The 15,535-nt window shown below is 38.3% G+C and overlaps 1 protein-coding gene across 7 annotated transcripts in view; it reads right to left on the reverse strand.

Moving 5' to 3' along the window:
* Positions 1–15,535, reverse strand: part of rerea (arginine-glutamic acid dipeptide (RE) repeats a) — a 509,606-nt gene that overhangs the window by 399,357 nt on the left and 94,714 nt on the right. The window contains exon 1 of one of the 7 annotated variants that reach the window (XM_055659602.1): positions 8,283–8,473. The exons of the other annotated variants lie outside the window; for them this stretch is intronic. The gene's annotated coding sequence lies outside the window, so the exon portion shown is untranslated. Of the gene's footprint in view, positions 1–8,282; positions 8,474–15,535 lie in introns of those variants that run through there. 7 annotated transcript variants of the gene reach the window in all.

The following is a 15,535-nucleotide window of genomic DNA, read 5'->3' on the forward strand; positions in this document are numbered from 1 at the left end:
GTGATGTCTGGAAGATCCAGGCTATAATTTAACATTGTATATCAATTCTCCTGACAGGCAAGAAGACAAAGCAGTCACTTAACAAGGTTTTTGTTCTGCACATAAATGGCAATAGTCTTGCGGTGTGCCAAATGATTTTGACAAATGCTCTCCTATTGATTGAAATAACTAAATAATTCCTTAACAGGCTCCAAAGGACAGAAAAATATACTAATTTTAATTCTGCTGTACACACTGTGAAACCAGTTAAGCAATAGTTTTTTTTAGTACTTATGCCAAGAAAGCACTGACAAATATCAAGTTTTCTTATGCAAAATTACTTGAAGAGTCTCACCAAATGAAACATGGACACTGCTTTCAACAATATCTGACAAGTCAGTCCGCCAATTGCATGGACCTTTTCTCTCCAATGAGTCATAATAGTTTCGTAACACATCTCATGAAGGGATGGTTGGGTCATTAATGAACCGTATAGTAAGCAAAGGTAATATTATCTGGCTTGGCTGACACAGGGCACATTTAAATTGCAGTTAGCCTACAATTTATGCTATTTATATTTGGGATTGCTCTTGTGATGTTACAGTTTGATGTATTGCTAGTACAATGATGAGGTAATTCAAATCTAGCTATGTGTTACACCTTGTCCAAAAAGGATTGATATTATAAATCCTATACCAGTCACTCATCAAAACATCTTTCCTAACAATTGCCCCAAGAAAATAATTGATTCATTTTTAAATAATTCTTGCAATCTGGTGTTAATATATGCTGTTCATTTACATTACATTTCTGCTTAACCTTTTAAAAATATCTTCACAGTAATCCACCATAATTACCTCAGCCTTGTGAGATATTAAAAATGGTAGACCACAGCTACATACAATCATATGGCCAAGTGCGAACTCGACAATAGGTCAAACAATTGATTTATATTTACTATAAATCCATTGTTCAGCCACAAATAATTTAAACACCGCCTTCATAAAATAAGCTCTCCTCTCCCTAATTAGCACATTTGTAGTTAGATTGTTAAGGGTTAAAGTAACAGGAGAGACCACCCCAGTGAATAGCAAACCAATGATACATTTATAGAAGCACAAATACGTGCAGCTGTTAGTCAGGAACCACAATGGAACAAGACATTTTCATGCCTAATGTAGGCTTTAGCTTCACCTCGAGGCAAAATTACATAAACATGATGAAACCCTAAAAATATGCATGCCTTCACACCAAACATTATCACTGCCGGCTCAAAATGTAAATTATTTTATTAAAATACTAAAAGTTTCACTGCTGAATTTACTTCTATTGCCAGAATGAAGTAATCCACTGAGATACATTGAAGTTTAGAAAATCAAGCTAATTCCATCACATCAGCTCATTTTTTTTGGTGTGAAAGTGTGTTAAATTCTATGCCTAATGTGCATAATCTGTGCACATATTTATGGCACCTTTGTGGACTTTCAATATACTGAACATAGTCATTAAAAAACATGGCAGTGGTTGATTCAAAACAGAAATGGTTAGTGTAAACTACCCAGTACTTCCATATTTAAGTGTCTGACAGCCCCTAAACAATTGAGTATAAAGAGCTCACTTAGCTTCATAAGTTCATAATTCATGAGAAATAGGAGCAGACTTGGACCAACCAGCCCATCGAGTCTGCTCCACCATTCAATCATGACTATGACTGAACCCTTCAGGCGGCATCTCTGGAGTAGAGGAATAGGCAAAGTTTTGGGTTGAGAAGAGGTTCGGGGTCTGAGGAACGGTCTAGACCCGAAACACCTATTCCTCTTCTCCAGAGATGTTGCCCGATCCGCTGAGTTATTCCAGCATTTTGTGTCTATCTTCAGTGTAAACCAGCATCTGTAGTTCCTACCTAGAACATTTTGTCTGCTCCCCTGCAAAATCTTCTCAAGGTATGCCTACTTTGAAGAAATTCTCCTCCTCTCTCCATTGTGAATTCTGCAACACCCTCTCTCGCTGCACCCCCTCTGTGATTCCTCCAGCTCTCCAGCTCTCCAACCATTTTTTAGACCAGACTCAGTCTGAGGAAGGGTCTCGACCCAAAACATCACCCTATTACTTTTCTCCAAGGGTGCTGCCCGACCCGCTGAGTTACTCCAGCCAGTATTTTGTGTCATTCTTCCATGACTTTGACTGATATATTTTTCCCTCTCAACCCCATTCTCCTGCCTTCTCCCCGTAACCCTTGACACCCTTACTAATCAGGAACTTAACAATCGCCGCTTTAAACATGCTGAATGACTTGACTTCCCCGGCCGGGTGTGTTATTGATACAAAGAAATACCAGTATTGAGAGAGCTCAGGACTGCCGAATGAAGTGTTTAATCCACTCTTTTAGGTGGATGTAAAAGATCACATGGCACTATTCTAAATATAATAAGCAAGTTCACCAGGTTTTTCTGGTCAATATTTATCTCTCGATTAACATTACTAAAAGCAGTTTGTCAGGTCAATATCTCATAGCTCTTTGAAGGACCTTTACCTGGTTGCTATGTTTCCGTCCAGTGTTGTAATGATTACATTTTGTAAACACTTCATGCATTGGGATATTTGAAGGCAGAAAAGGTGTTAAAAACATTTTTTCATTTTAAGTTATGCTGTTATCAGGCAACTGACCCATCCTACTACAACTAGGGTGCAGTCCTAAACTACTATCTACCTAATCGGAGACCCTCGGATCAGACTTTACTGGCTCGATTGTAATCATGTATTGTCTTTCCACTGACTTGCTAGCATGCAACAAACGCTTTTCACTGTACCTCGGTACACGTGACAAGAAACTAAACTAGTACTGAAAAAGAATCGGATGAAAGCGACTCGGTTTCTCCCAGGATACTAAATTCCATTTGTGTTATTTTTAATCAAATTAGCTGTAATAAATCAACAGAACATGCCAAAGGAAAGACATTTCCATTTCCTTCATATCCTCCCTCTCTCCAACCACGTGGCCATAATGCAAATGTCCAGCTGTCTTTTCACCACACTCTTTATAGTTCATCCCTTTGTGTCATCACCTCTACCAACCTTTCCTGAGGTCAGCCTCCATTTATATCTCACTTTGACACACTGTGAAGCACATTGTGGCATTTCTATGTTGCAGTATTTAAATGCAAGTTATCACTGTAGCAAACAACTCTTCTGAGCATAGACACAAAAAGCTGGAGTAATTCAGCGGGACAGGCAGCATCTCAGGAGAGAAGGAATAGGTGACGTTTTGGGTCGAGACCCTTCTTCAGACGGGTTAGGGGTAAGGGAAATGAGAGATATAGACGGTGATGTGGAGAGATAAAGAACAATGAATGAATCACAGAGGGTAAGCAATGAGCGAGGATGTTGCCGAACTCTCGGCAGAGAGAGGAGAATTTCCTCAAAGTAGACATACCTTGAGGAGATTTTGCAAGGTGCTCCACTGCAAAATCTCCTCAAGGTACAATGCCTTCCATAATGTTTGGGATAAAAAAACATCATTTATTTATTTGCCTCAGCACTCCACAACTTGAGATTTGTAATAGAAAAACTCACATGTGGTTAAAGTGCACATTGTCAGATTTTATTAAAGGGTATTTTTATACATTTTGGTTTCACCATGTACAAATTACAGCTGTGTCTATACATAGTCCCTCCATTTCAGGGCACCATAATGTTTGGGACACATGTGTTCACAGGTGTTTGTAATTGCTCAGGTGTGTTTAAATGCCTCCTTAATGCAGGTATAAGAGAGCTCTCAGCAACTAGTCTTTCCTCCAGTCTTTCCATCACGGTTGGAAACTTTTATCAACATGAGGACCAAAGTTGTGCCAATGAAAGTCAAAGAAGCCATTATGAGACTGAGAAACAAGAATAAAACTGTTAGAGACATCAGCCAAACATTAGACTTACCAAAATCAACTGTTTAAGAAGGAACTGCAGATACTGGAGAATCGAAGGTTACACAAAAAAGCTGGAGAAACTCAGCGGGTGCAGCAGCATCTATGGAGCGAAGGAAATAGGCAACGTTTCGGGCCGAAACCCTTCTTCTTCAGTCTGAAGAAGGGTTTCGGCCCAAAACGTTGCCTATTTCCTTCGCTCCATAGATGCTGCTGCACCCGCTGAGTTTCCCCAGCTTTTTTGTGTAACCTACCAAAATCAACTGTTTGGAACATCATTAAGAAGTAAGAGAGCACTGGTGAGCTTACTAATCGCAAAGGGACTGGTATGCCAAGGAAGACCTCCACAGCTGATGACTGAAGAATTCTCTCTTTAATAAAGAAAAATAAATAAAGAAAACCTGTCCGACAGATCAGATCAGAAACACTCTTCAGGAGCCAGGTGTTGATTTGTCAATGTCCACTGTCTGCAGAAGACTTCATGAACAAAAATACAGAGGCAACACTGCAATATGCAGACCACTGGTTAGCCACAAAAATATGATGGCCAGGTTACAGTTTGCCAAGAAGTACTTAAAAGAGCAACCACAGTTCTGGAAAAAGATCTTGTGGACATATGAGACGAAGATTAACTTATATCAGAGTGATGGCAAGAGCAAAGTATGGAGGAGAGAAGAAACTGCCCAAGATCCAAAGCATACCACCTCATCTGTGAAACACAGTGGTGGGGGTGTTATGGCCTGGGCATGTATGGCCGCTGAAGGTACTGGCTCACTTTTCTTCATTGATGATACAACTGTTGATGGTAGTAGTATAATGAATTATGAAGTGTATAGGCACATCCTATTCAAGTTCAAACAAATGCCTGAAAACTCATTGGCCAGCAGTTCACAATGATGCCAAACATACTGCTAAAGCAACAAAGGAGTTTTTCCAAAGCTAAAAAATGGACAATTGAGTGGCCAAGTCAATCACCTGATCTGAACCCAATTGAGCAAGCCTTTTACATGCTGAAGAGAAAACTGAAGGGAACTAACCCCCAAAACAAGCATAAGCTAAAGATGGCTGCAATACAGGCCTGGCAGAGCATCACCAGAGAAGACACCCAGCAACGGGTCATGTCCATGAATCGCAGACATCAAGCAGTCATTGCATGCAAAGGATATGCAACAAAATACTAAACATGACTACTTTCAATTACATGACATTGCTATGTCCCAAACATTATGGTGTCCTGAAATGGGGGTGACTATGTATAAACACTGCTGTAATTTCTACATGGTGAAACCAAAATGTATAAAAATGGCCTTTATTAAAATCTGACAATGCACTTTAACCACATGCGATTTTTTTCTATTACAAATCTCAAATTGTAAGATGCAAATAAATAGAGGCAAATAAATAAATGATGGGACTTTGTCCCAAATATTATGGAGGGCACTGGATGTCGCTCCACTGCGAAATCTCCTCAAGGTATGCCTACTTTGAGGAATGGGTAGGAAAGAATCGCAGATGCTGGTTTAAATCATAGACACAAAATGCTGGAGTAACCCAGCGGTACAGGCAGCATTCTACTTTGAAGAAGTTCTCCTCCTCTCTCTGACGAGTTCTGCAACTTCCTCTCTCGCTGCTCCCCCTCCATGATTCATTCATTATTCTTAATCTCTTCACATCACCATCTATATCTCGTTTCCTTCATCCCTGAAGAAGGGTCTCCACCCGAAACATCACCAATTCCTTCTCTCCAGAGATGCTGCCTGCCCCGCTGAGTTGCTCCAGCTTTTTGTGTCTATCTTTGGTTTAAACCGGCATCTGTAGTTCCTTCTTACACAACTCTTCTGAGCAGTCTAGTTTAATTAACACAGTCCAACAATACCCTTCAACCCAGTAAAATTGAAATACAGGGATATAGAGCAACAATTAATGAATGCTCCCATTCAGACAGCACTTGTGCCTTACAAAATCATCACAAATTGAAGCAACCTCTGGTTGATTAAGCATTAAACTCAAAAGGTTAAACAAAGAATTTTACTCAACAAAAGCTCAAATACAGTTGGCACAGCCAAAGTATAAAAGAGCTTCCTTGCCATACAAATCACATTTAACATTTAGCACTAAAACATATTTCAAAGAAAAAACTGCAATGTTTCAAAACTACAAGCATTACTTTATTAATTTGCCTAAAATGTTTTTTGTCTATTTAAGATGTGGCAAACAGGAATTGAATTAGATTTGAAAGTTTTCAATTTTCTCCCCTGCTGTAGGCACTTGCTGGGAGCTGGATCCTAGATGATTACACAGCCCACTAATGTTTCAGACATGAACCTGTCTTTCATTTGTATGTCAAGACAGCATGTGACCAACCAGCCATTAAACCACTGGAAGTAGTAATCATGCACCCAAGTCAACTGTAGATGTATTTAAAACAGAACAGAAACAGTCAGCAGGTTAGGCAGCATCTATGAAAAGAGAAACAACATTTTGGGTCTGGATCAAATCAAATTTTACCCTGGTCAGCAGTGACATTGTTGGCACTTGCACTTTAATATAATAACACATCCATAAATCATCACACAAACATTACATTTTCACCAAGCTAAATGAGGCGACACCAGAATAGGTAACCAAAAGCTTGCTAATCTTGCCAAAGTGATTTCAAAGGATCAGTCTGAAGAAGGGTCTCGACCCGAAACGTCACACATTCCTTCTTTCCAGAGTTGCTGCCTGTTACCCCAGCATTTGGTGTCTATCGTCAAACGATAAAAGACAGACATGGTAAGGTAATAAGGAGCAAACTATATTATTTGCCATCTATTAACTCATTTTTATTTCAGTATACTTATGTCACCATGTGCATATCCAATTATCTCACTCTACACCAAGAACCCCTGTCCCCTTCCACCCATATCCTTTTGGCTTTACATTTCATTCCTTTTCACTTATCTGATACCCTTTTGTCTTTTCAGTTCTCGCTTTTGTCACTTGTTCAACCCATCTGCCAATCATTCCCTCCTATCCCACCTTTCTCCACCTATCACTGGCCAGGTTTTGTCTCTCCCCGACCTTCATTCCAGCTTTCTCCCTTCTACTACATTCAATCTGAAGAAGAGTAGGAAAGAACTGCAGATGCTGGTTTAAATCAAAGGTAGACACAAATGCTGGAGTAACTCCGCGGGACAGGCAGCATCTCTGGAGAGAAGGAACGGGCGACTGAAGTCTGAAGAAGGGTCTCGACCAGAAACGTCACCCATTCCTTCTAGCATTGTGTGTCTACAGTCTGAAGAAGGATCCTGAACCAGAAACATTGCCTATCCATCTCCTCCACTGATGTTGCCTGACCCACTGAGATCCAGCACCTTATATTTGACTCAAGATTCCAGCATCTGCAGTTCCTTGTGTCTACATAATATTTTTTCTAACACCAAAATCATACATTTCCCACCCTCCTGCTGTAGGTGCCCAGATTCATCAGTGGTGAGGACAGGCAACACCTCATTCAACCACAGCAGTTTCCCAGCCCACCCAACCCAGCCATAACACAAAGATACAGATTAGATAAGGTACAGATTAGACTTGTTAGCCTCTCTTTCCTAACCTTTCAAGCAAGGCTGTTCACCTCGGAGACCTGCTGCAAATGCGGCTATGAACCCAATATGACACTTTGCTAACTCCCACAGATCTTTGAGAGACAGTAATGATGTTTCAGCACTGAATGTTTTCCACAGCATGGACCCATTCTGAGGCAATGACAAGTGAAGCATCCCCAAGGTATCTACCTACTTGTGTTACTACTGTGGGCACAAGTGTCACCCCAAGTTTAGGGATCTAAATTAGATTTAATTTGAATTGGCTGAGGGCTGCTGTGACCCCACCGCCCACAGTTTTCTTTCCTGCACGTTTCAGACCAGTGGCGAGAGTCCTGCAGGTTCCACTTTACCCGTTAATTGAAATGAAAAACATTTACCAAACAAAAACAATGGAAGCTGAAAATCCAAAGCCTAAACAGAAAATATTGGAAATATTAGCCAGGTCTGGCAGGAGCTGGGAAAGAGAAACATAGCCAAAATTAAGTGAGGGTGAGTCAACATTCTCTACCTTTTAAGTGACATGCTTGTTTATTTACATCACCCTCTCACTGAAAATTACAAATCTAAGGTGCAGAGCATCATGGCCAGGCATGGAAAAGCTGATCCAAATGCTCCCACAAAAATCTTTGACTGTTCTACGGATTTGACGAGGAACTGGAGACAAAGTGAGTGCAAATGCATGGCAAAGATAAAATACTTCAGGAGTCCGATTGACAAACAGCACCAGTGTTATATTTCAGTAATATTAAATCAGTTGCAACGTTTAAATGCTCTCCTCTAGAGCTTGCTAATAGGTTACCTTCATGAAGTTTTCCTCTGGAGTTTCACCAGAGTGTGCATGTTCTACTTGTATTGCGATCACTGTGGCTTTGTGAGCTTTTCAATGTGACTTGTAAGCATGTGACAGGAAGGCTATGCTTTCTGTGTTATGCTTCCAACCCCAAGGCACTATTTGATCAGCTGATAGAAACCAAGGGCTTTATTGAGCAGTATATAATTTAAATTTCTGTGTAGAAAACACACTAGTTTATAAGTAAAATTTGAGACCAGTAAATTTGCACAGGTTCACTGCTCTAATTTTTACACTAACAAATCACTTTCCTGTAATATATAACTAGTTTAGAGAATCCAAATTCTTAATCCCACCACAATTGTTCAAAATTTTGAAGACTCTCAAGATTTCAAGACAAATAAAATGTATAAAACACCAGTAATTTTGTGTCTGTTTATATTGTACCAGCACTTTGTGTCTACTTTTTATTGATCACAATATTAGATTTTTATTACAACCAAACAATTACAAGGTGTGTTTTTCTGTAAATAGAACACAAAATAGCACAAAGTAAACTTGTTATTTGCAGTAATCATGTTAAAATAAACAAAATTACTGCATCCAGCTCTGAAAAGTCATGTACAACCGTATACTTCAAAAACTCAATAGCTTTTAAAGTACCACATGGTTTCAATCATGTATTCCATGGAGCTTTGAGATGCTTTCCAGTGTGTTGGTCATTTGTGTTTCTTAAGTGCATGGCATTAACAGCAATCATATATCAGATAGCTGTAAGAATTAATATAATTAATGAAACCAAATACTCTTCAAATAATCCAAAAATTGTGCCCATGTACAAAGCTCCAAGAAACAAATGTACCATGTTTCTGAGCAGCAGCAAAAAAAAATCTGCTGCATGAAGTGAATTTTATGAGACTTCATAAAGGCATCTGGCATCTAGCATCTAGCAGTTTATTATCGTGCATTTTGTTTCAGGGGATGAGGTGCCAGCGTTCATTTTAAGATATCTATGTAGTCTTGCAATTGTATGAAAATAACTTGCATCCACAAGTTGCACAGTAATTATGAAATGCACAAATACAAGATTTAGACAGAAAACCCTGTAGGCACCAAATCCAGGAACGGCAAAATCCATTTTTATTTTATGGCTGGAAAATGAATCGGAGGGACCTCTGTAGAAAAATTATTTTCTTTGAACCAAAGCTTCCCAATTTCAATTACTATAGCAGGTACAATAAAATAATTATGTTTGAATAGTATGTGTACTTTATCGTTTGCAGGCATTGAGATTCAAACAAATGTATTATTTTATCTGTTTTCAATCCATTATATGGAACATAATCAGTCTGAAAATGCTGACTACATATCCAAGTTACTAAATTGCAGACTATCTAGAGGTTACTAAATGGCAGACTAATGAAAACATTTCAAAAATTGAAGCTACAACTTTTCATCCAAAGTTGAGCCGGTTCATGTGTATTACTTACAATGAGGAAAACCATAACAGAATATTTATTCAACAAATGATTTACAGTAATCTCCTTTCCACTCAATATTTAAAAGCAGATGTGTGGTGTATAATCAACACCACATGAGTCTGAAAGCCCTTCTATATTTAAACTTGTGGCATTAAACCCAACCTTGAGGCAGTGGGCAGTGCTGCCTCCAATTAGCCAATTATTTTGCTTCTGTAATGGACATTTGTACCAAACAAATACACAATTTGCTTTTGAATCTGGAATGTAATTTGTTATTTTAATTGTTGAGTTTTGTTGTGCTTTTAACCCAAAGGGAGCTTAATTTCAGCAAATCCTCTCATCGCCCCATAAAAATAAACACAGACTTCAGAATGGAGGGCAGTGTTGTAGTGATTTTCAAAAGCTTACTGCCCACAAATACATTTTAGATTCAGTAATTTACTATGTTCAAAATAATTCCTCTAAAATATGCATTGCAACTCACGACAAACGATAATTTTGGAAACAATATCTGTCCCTAATTCAGGCTGCAACTAACACGGCACAAAAGGAGATTGCTGACAGTTCGCTATTCAAGCTGTGCAAACACATGCAGCAGTTAATGTTACAGGCATTGCACACAATCTCTGCCAAACACATTAAAAAATGACCTTTTAATCATTCAAAATTTTACCCAAAAGGACTCATTAGGATTAAGTGCCTGCAATGCAAAACTGATTTTAATGGAAAACTTTTACCCTCTTGTTCTACAGTCACAGAGCATGCCACAAGCTCAATTAGCTTAAGAATAAAATGCAGAATTTTAAATATTCAAAATAGTCAAACATTGGCTCTGCAGAAATATGCAAATTGCAAATTAAGCCAAGCGATATTATCCATTCAAATGCTGGATTTTTCCAGGATCAGCTTTCCTCTTGGATTTGTGTAAGAATTTACAGAAATAACATCACACGATAAACATTTATGCCCATTTAACTTTGCACCTTAACGCTACTTGGATATATGATAGCAAAAGTCACAACAGGTATGCCCATTTAATAAATTAAGAATCACCAGTCAGTACACAGTGACATCGTTAAAATTAATACTGGCAATCCATTGGACTCTGGCCAAAATGAATGTAAATCTAATCTGCAGTCTGGTTGTTGGGCAAAATACATTCTACATGGTGACAAACATGGGTTCTACCACTGATCATTTCAGTTACCTTAGTCCTGAGTTCCTAAGGACTCAGTGACTTGTTATAGAGGGTAGTGCCAGCCGTACTGGATCTGACTAACCAACCTGCTTCCCAGAACAGATGGTCTTTGTTGATAATGGCTCCACTTGCTCACGGAGTCCAAGAAGTAATATTTGCTTTATTTGCTCCTGTTTATTACACTGGAGATTAAGCTGGATAATCAAATGTCAATTCCAGAAACAATCCCAAATAGACCATTTTACTCAGTCACATACATCTATCCCAGCTCATCCTCCACTGCCTCCCATCTCAATGTTTCAACTCTCCTTCCCAAGGCTAATGCTTCATTACCCACTGTTCTCTTCTGATACAGATAGTACATTTTTAATGAATAAAATTGCAACATGCCATCTGCTACCTATATTTTAACTACTTTAGTAATTCTGGAAAAAAATGTTTTTTAATTGACCAGTGAGAGATCTTCACCACTATAAAATGAATTCCCTGGAGCCCACACAAGCAGGATTTCAAAACAAAAGTCAGCCAGTAATGCATAACCAGTTAGCCAAATTACTTTTTATGATGGTGGATGGATTATCAATTCAAAATAGTTTTGGCTAACTGGTCAGAACAAGACTCAAAGCATCCCATATTCTTCCATCACAAAATAGTAAGGGATTGTATAAAGTGTTTTCAATTATGCTGTGGTCTGAGAATTTAACAGTAAGTGAAAATTAGCATTGGCATAAACAACCACCAAATTTAAAACTGTTGCCTTTTCAGTAATCTGTACTGTAAATGTTATTGAACAGCTTTGAATTGGGTGTTTTGTTTCTTGTTCTTGTATAAACAAAAATGTCAAAATTACATTTAACTACAAAAGAACTGTTGAAAATGTACAACATAGGTGGCCATTTGGCCCAGCATATCTGTTCCATTCCAAGTCAAACAGCTACTCAACCTAACGCTACTTTCCAACATTTGGTCCGTAGCCCTGCAGGTAACAGCTCATCAAATACACGTCCAAGTACTGCTTAAATGTGATGAGGGTTAAGTCTCTCTTCAACCACTAGAGATGGGGAACAACCGCAGCCTATCAATTCAATCCTAATTTTCTGGTCCTGGCAACATCCTCATAAATCTTCTCTGCACCCTCTCGCTGCAACCGCAGCTTTTCTGCAATGTAATTACCCGAGATGTACATAATACTCCAGATGCAGCCCGACACATTAACATAACCTCACTGCTCTTATATTCTCTTATATTCTCTGCTTGGAGGAAAGCAACCCTTTAATCACCATACTGCCTTGTCCTTTTCTGCTTCGGATACAAATCCGTAGATAAATATCCAACACAAGTTCCATTCAAAGGCAAAGCGTTATTAAATTATTTTCCTTGATTTCTCTGCTCCTCCACAATTTTCTACATCCATCCTTTTACTGCACAAGTCCATGCCTTTTTGCACCTCCCCAAATGCAATACGAAATTCTGCTTGATTAAATTGATTAATTTGCTGTATTTCTCTCTCCACTTGAACAAATTATCTATATCCTCCTGAAAAAGGTGCAATTAAGCTGGAGAGGACGCAGAAGAGATTCACAAGGATCATGTTGGGACTGGAGGGCTTGAGTTATAAGGACAGATTAGTTCGGCTGGATAGACACAAGGAACTACAGATGCTGGTTTACAAAAAAAAGTTTCCTTTTCTGAAGAAGGGTCCCGAACCAAAACGTCGCCGATCCATGTTCTCCTGAGATTTTGGCTGAACTGCTGAGTTACTCTATCATTTTGTGTATTTTTCTGGTGAGACTGGGACTGTTTTCCCTGGAGTGGAGGAAGAGGACAATAATAAAACTAAACCTAAATCTTTATTTTCTTACCTTCTAGTTTTAGACTGCCCTACACAGAGTAAAAGACTGACCAGTTCGCAGACGTGTTTCATTGAAGTTGTAGTTAGTTAAATATTGGGCTGTGTTTACATAATGTGCTTATTTTGCAATTCAGTTGCACTAAATGTGTGACGAGAAGAAATATAAAATGAAATCATTTGTGTACTTCTTGGCTTTCTACAAGAGTCATTTTTGGATCTGATTTGTCACTCCCCCTTGGATCCTAACGCTATCACTTTGCTATTGGGGGGGGGGGGGGGGGATTTGCAAAAGACAAACTGAGATCCATGTAGACTACATCAAATACACTACCCTCATCAATACTTCTTGCAATCTTACAAAATATCATTGGTCAGACAGATAAGCCTTCCTTAACAAATCCAAGCTTAATGCTATTGATTAATCTGGTTCCTTCAAAATGAAGGTTCTTAATCTTGCGTGGATGGTCATATTTAGGCAATTCATTTTGTGCATTCATCCAAATTAAGCAGCTAAATAGCTATCTGTTTTAGAAAGCAAATAAATTTGAATTGTTTTCCTTTGCTTAAAACAGGCAAAATTGTCGAGATCAAAATTTAAAATCTGGATTTAGCATCATTGCCTTGTTCATTTTTGCAGAGATGCTAATATCACTGCCCCTAACTGAATTTCAAACAACAACAGCATAACAGTTAAAACAAATTGGAAATATTTTCATGAAAACAAACTCCATTTATTCAGCCGGGGAACCGGGGCTAAGATCCACATACTGTTAAAAAGATATTACTTCTGCAAAAAAAAAAGAAAACCCAAATGTAGACTGGCATTTTAAATAATGTGCTGGAAAAAAACTAAAATGTACACAGCGCCTTAAGGTTGCACATTGCTGGCAAATTAATCACAAAGCTAAAAACACACTAAAACATATTAAAGTCAGACTAATGCTTTGATATGAAAATCTTCTAGGATTGTTATGAAAGGTCAGGCCTTTCGATTACTAATGAGAAATGTACATACACTTGCCATCTACAACAGAAATGCATTCTCGAACCTCTGGACCAAGAAGCCGAATACAGTTTCAAGCAATTTATTTCTACTTCAGTTAACCACCACACTTTGTTCATATTTTCAACAGTCCTGATAATGAGACTTGTTTTGTGCAGGTCTGCAAATGACCCCTTACCTTTGCTACATACCCAGCTGCAAATTTCCCCAAATTAAAAAAATAATTTCAATGCAACAATAACTTTCTTTCCTTTTAGACATGTTGTATTTTGTTACTTAAATATTTAATGCTCAAACATATCCATCAATACTTGTGAACATCTTAAGACATTAAATTCAAATTAGAATGTAGACCACCATTTCCCAGAATAAATCTACATGAGTTAAAATCATTTAAATCAAAACATGTGACTAAATATGCTCTAAATTTAGTTCTGAAAAATAAAACTACACAAAGATTATGTAGGCAGCTTGGGAACGACAAATTTAATGAAAAGAAAAATCCACTAAAAATGCACCCAAAAAACACAAAAGGGATCAATTTATATGGCAGCTTTTACAACTCAATATCGCAAAGCACTTGACGTCCAATTGAGCAAATTTATTCTCAACCGTAGTTGTCTTGCTTTAATCCTTCAAGATGAAATTGGAAGACAATTCATGGCCAGAAGAGAATGGCCAGTGATTCATCCAAATTTTAGCAAAGAGATTATCGAGCAGTTTTTGGAAGATACTACAATTACACCTGATCCGATTCTCATTTGATCTCTATTTAAAACCTCTTTCTAGTAAGGATTACTGCTTGAGGAACAGAGGGGGCATTCTATCTGATCTACCATTGTTCTTGCTCACTGCTCTTATAGCCATGTGTTGACCAAGATAAGTTGTCAAATTACTCCCTCCGATGCTGAATTTTCAAAGTTGAACACATTTTTGCCATTTAATGTGGCAAATGATAAAATGGGACAATGTGTTAACACTTGTGTTACTTTTTGTATAAAATGGGACAATTTGTGTTGTACATCCAGTGTACAACACACATTAATTATCTTAAATAATGCAGGATAAAAATCCAATACAGTGGCCTGTGCTTTTCCTTTATTCAGATGTAACTGATCATTTAAACAGATGCCAGAACCAGATTTGGAAGATTTAAAATAACATATTATAAGATTTACATTTCTATGATGCATTATTATGTTCAGACAACTCATACCACTTCATACTGCACTGGCTGCAACAAAGCAAACACGAAAGGTATTCTGCACCAGCCAAATTCCAGAAAATAACAACTAACTGATCTAATTTTTGTGCATGGGATCAGTCAAATGAAGAATATTAGTCATATTAGTCAAGGCAACACCATCCCAGGCAAACCAGCAACTTAATTGGTCCTTATTGCAGCACCTTAAACCTTAGATAGACACAAAGAGCTGGAGTGACTCAGTGGGTCAGCCAGCATCTCTGGAGAAAAAGGTTGGGTGACGTTTCGGTTCAGGACCCATCTTCAGCCTGAAAGTAAGGGGGTGGGGTGGGGGAAATAGGTGAAGGGCTGGAGGCGAGAAAAGACCTTTACTCTGTTCATCATTGGCACTGCAGTTACTTGCCTAGATTGCTAACTAATTCCCCACTCTACAGCATCCATCATGCAGGAAAGGGGCAGAAGAACAACACCACTTCCAAATCATACGCCATACTGACGACAGATATAAAATATATTTCCCATTC

Source organism: Leucoraja erinacea, chromosome 30, assembly GCF_028641065.1.
Source record: "Leucoraja erinacea ecotype New England chromosome 30, Leri_hhj_1, whole genome shotgun sequence".
Classification (NCBI taxonomy): Eukaryota; Metazoa; Chordata; class Chondrichthyes; order Rajiformes; family Rajidae; genus Leucoraja; species Leucoraja erinaceus.